The sequence below is a fragment of the Propithecus coquereli genome, unplaced genomic scaffold, assembly GCF_000956105.1.
Source record: "Propithecus coquereli isolate 6110/MARCELLA unplaced genomic scaffold, Pcoq_1.0 Scaffold108, whole genome shotgun sequence".
Classification (NCBI taxonomy): Eukaryota; Metazoa; Chordata; class Mammalia; order Primates; family Indriidae; genus Propithecus; species Propithecus coquereli.
Genome location: NW_012134747.1, coordinates 6,922,950 through 6,927,621, shown reverse-complemented (window position 1 = coordinate 6,927,621; position 4,672 = coordinate 6,922,950).

Sequence of the window (4,672 nt, the reverse complement as noted above, 5' to 3'; positions counted from 1 at the left end):
TTTTCTAGATATAATATCATGTCATCAGCAAATAGTGAGAGTTTGATTTCTTCTGTTCCCATTCATATGCCTTTAATTCCACTCTCTTGCCTGATTGCTGTGGCCAGGATTTCCAGCAATATGTTGAATAGAAGTGGAGATAGTGGGCAACCTTGTCTGGTTCCAGTTCTAAGTGGGAATGCTTTCAATTTTTCCACATTCAGTATGATGTTGGCTGTGGGTTTGTCATAAATGGCTTGTATCATTCTTAGGTAAGCCCCATCTATGTCTATTTTTGTTAAGCGTTCTTATCATAAAAGGGTGTTGAATTTTGTCAAATGCTTTTTCTGCGTCTATTGAGAGAATCATATGGGTTTTGTTTTTTCTTCTGTTTATTTAGTGAATTACATTTATAGATTTGCATATGTTGAACCATCCCTGCATCTCTGGAATGTAGCCCACTTGGTCATGATGGATTATTTTCTTAATAAGCACCTGGATTCGGTTAGCTAGAATTTTGTTGAGAATTTTTGCGTCTATATTCATAAGGGCTATTGGTCTGTAGTTTTCCTTTTTTGTTGCATCCTTTCCTGGTTTTGGTATCAGGGTTGTGTTGGCTTCATAAAATGTGTTCAGGAGGAATCCATCCTTCTCAATGTTGTGGAATAATTTCTGCAGGATAGGCACCAGTTCTCTAATTCTTCTTTTCCTAATTCAGCTGAATATCTAAACGTTTCTGTGAATCTATTAAAAATAATAACCCAAATAATGTAAACCTATAAATGGATGACATTCTTTAAAACATTCTTCGAATTTCAACAACCCTAGACTATATCAAGGATTTTCTTCATTTTATTTTTTTATATTTTTCATTGAGAAATTAAGTAATTTAATTCATAGATCTTCAATCCCCAAGCAGGTAAGTACCTATAGTACTTATTCTGCCATGCAAATTGCTTTCTATCATATCAACTGCCATTATTTTTGCTCCAAACTGTTATTCACATACCAACTAATGACAACAAGGGAAACTAGTTATATTTGTGTGTGTATTTGTTTGTGTATGTTGATCAAAGAAAATTCACATTATCTACTACATACTAGACAATCTCACAGGTGCAGCTGAATATAAGTGGCCCCAGATTGCAAATAAAAACAAGTTAGTGTGTGAAAAGTCATGCTTTAGATTTGAAACACTCATTTGATAAATCAGACACCAAATGATGTTTACAGCTGGAAAAAAACTTATCTGTATAAGAAGCAAAATGTTTCATTTTATTTAATTAACATTAAACTTGGTAAAATAAACAAGATTTTTGATTTAATGCTGAATAGATTGATTTTTATGATCTGTCTGTTCTAACTACTGTTCCTCCTCCTATTTTTTAAAACAAAATTAGAGTTGTAAAACCCTTATAAAGTAAGGAAATTAATGGCAAATGAAATAAGAATAATAAATGAGAAATCATATCACTTTTGTTATGTATATATCTAACAAAGGGGTCTTTTAAAATATAAACTAGAATTTATATTTGGGAGATTCTTAATTTATGATGATTAGTTAGAGAAATTCAACAGCAAATGAAATAATTTGCTTTGTATTAATTCCCAATTCCCACAATGAAAAGATTGTGAATATTACAGCTATGCTTTCTCACTACTGTCCAATATAAAAAGATAACAGATTTTATACATGAAACAAAATAAAAATAAATATCTGTATAGGAAATCAGAGCAGAAAAAACACTACATGCTATATATGCTTATATAAAATATATTTTAATTAATAAAACTCCAGCTCCCCAAACTACTGTAGATAGTTCCATGGTTTGGTAGAATTATGATATTTGTCCAAAAAGTTCCACATCTTTGACCATAAATTCTTTTCAACACTTCCAGGAAATTTAAAAGCACTGTTCTGACACTTGACTTCTCCTAATATTCTATTAAATATACTGCTGAAACCACACTCCTATTTCCAATATATTTGAAGAATAAAAAGAAACCCTGGAATAACATTCCTATCAACAAGTTTACTTTTCATGTATTTGAAGTAGGACCATCATCTTATAGTCTGGGCTCTAGACGTTATGGAAAATTTTTATGATACCCAGTAGTGGGAATGCAGTAGCAAATGGTAAATTTACTTTGTGTTCTTTCTGAAATCTTCATACTGTTTTCCATAGATGTTGTAGTAATTTACATTCCTACCAATAGTATACAAACATTCTCTTTTTACTGCATCCACATCAACATCTATTGTTTCCTGACTTTTTCATAATGGCCATTTTGATTGGAATAGGATTGTGGATTTAATTTGCATTTCCATGTTAATTAATGATGTTAAGCACCTTTTTATATGTTTGTTAGCTATTTGTATATCTTCTTTAAAAATGTTCATATTGTTTCCCCATTTTTAATGGAGTTGTTTTTTTCTTACTATGTTGTTTCAGTTCCTTGTAGATTCTGGATATAGATCCTTCCTTGAATTCACAGTTTGTGAATATATTCTCCCATTCTGTAGGTTGTCTGTTTAGTCTGTTGATTATTTCATTTCTTGTGCAGAAGCTTTTAATCTAAGTCCTACTTATTTATTTTTGTTTTTGTTGCATTTGCTTTGGGGGTCTTAGTTATAAATTCTTTGCCTAGACCAATGTCCAGAAGAGTTTTTCATAAGTTTTCTTTTAGAATTTTTATGGTTTCAAGTCTTACATTTAAGTCTTTAATACATCTTGCGTTGATTTTTGTATGTGGTGAGAGATAGGGATTTAGTTTCATTCTTCTACATATGACTATCAATTTTCCCAACACCATTAATTGAATAGAGTGTCCTTTCCCTTGTGTATGTTTTTGTATGCTTTGTCAAAGATCAGTTAGTTGTAGGTATATGGCTTTATTTCTGGATTCTCTATTCTGTTTCATTTATGTATGTATCTGTTTTTATATGAGTACCATTCTGTTTTGGTTACTATAGCCTCGTAATATAATTTGAAGTCAGATAATATGATGCTTCCAGTTTTATTATTTCTGCTTAGGATTGCTTTGTCTATTTGTGCTCTTTTTTGTTGTTGTTGTTCCATAAGAATTTTAGGATTGTTTTTCTAATTATGTGAAAAATGACGTTAGTATTTTGACAGGAATTTCATTGAATCTGTAGATTGCTTTGGCAATATGACCATTTTAAAAGTATTTATTCTTCCAGTCCATGAGCCTGGGATGTTGTCCCATTTGTTTGTGTCATCTGTAATTTCTTTCATGTATTTTATAGTTCTCCTTGTAGACATCTTTCACCTCCTTGGTTAAACATATATGTTAAATATGTTGCTAGGCATGTTTTGCAGCTATTGTAAATGGGATTGAGTTATTGATTTAGTTTTCAGCTTCATCATTATTGGTGTAGAGAAATTCTACTGATTTGTGTACATTTATATTGTAACCTGACACGTTACTAAATTCATTTATCAAATCATGGTGTCTTTTGGAGGAGTTTTTATGGTTTTCTAGTTATAAAATCAAATCTTCAACAAACAGAGATAATTCAACTTCCTTTTTTCCAATTTTGGTGCCCTTTCTTTCTCTTGCCTTATTGCTCTGGCTAGGACTTCTATTCCATGTTGAATAGATATAGTGAAAGTGGGCATCCTTGTCTTGAATGCTTTCAACTTTTCCATGTTCAGTATGATGTTGACTGTAGGTTTGTCATGTTTGACTTTTATTATTTCAATGTATGTTTCTTCTGTGCCTAGTTTGTTGAGAGTTTTTGTCATGAAGGAATGCTGGATTATATTGAATGGTTTTTCTGGATCCATTGAGATGATCATATGATTTTTGTATTTAATTCTGTTTATATGAGAATGACATTCATTGACATGTGTATGTTGAACCATTCTTGCATCCCTGGATTAAAACCCACTTGATTGTGGCAAATTATCTTTATGGTGTGCTTTTGAATTGGTTTGCTAGCATTTTATTGAGGATTTTTACATCTATGTTCATTAGGGATATTGTTCTGTAGTTTTCTATTTTTGTTTCATCCTTTCCTGGCTTTGGTATCAGGGTGAAACTGGCTTCATACAACAAATTAGGAAAGATTCTTTTCAATTTTTTGTAAAATTTTCAATAGGATTATAATCAGTTCTTCTTTGTATATCTGATAGAATTCAGCTGCGAATCCACCTGTTCCTGGGCTTTTATTTTGTTTGAAAATTTTTTGTTACTGATTCAATCTCACTACTGGTTATTGATCTGTTCAGCTTAACTATTTCTTCCTAATTTAAGGTTGGATGTCGTATGTTTCCAAGAATTTATTCATTTCCAGGTTTTCTAGTTTATGTTCATAGACATGTTCATAGTAGTCTCAGATGATCTTTTGTATTTCTGTGGTACAAGTTGTAATGTCTCCTTTTCATTTCTGATTGAGCTTATTTGAATTTTCTCTCATATTTTTGGTTCATATAGCTAGTGGTCTTTCAATTTTGTATAACTTTTCAAAGAACCAACTTTTTATTTCATTGATCCTTTTTATTGCTTTTTGGTCTCAATTTCATTTAATTATGCTCTGATCTTTTTTATTTTTTTTCTTCTGGTAGCTTTGGGAATTTTCTTGTTTTTTCTAGTTCTTTGCGGTGTAACATTAGGTTGTTAATTTGTGAACTTTCAATATTTGATGTAGGCATTTAACTCTATAGAATTC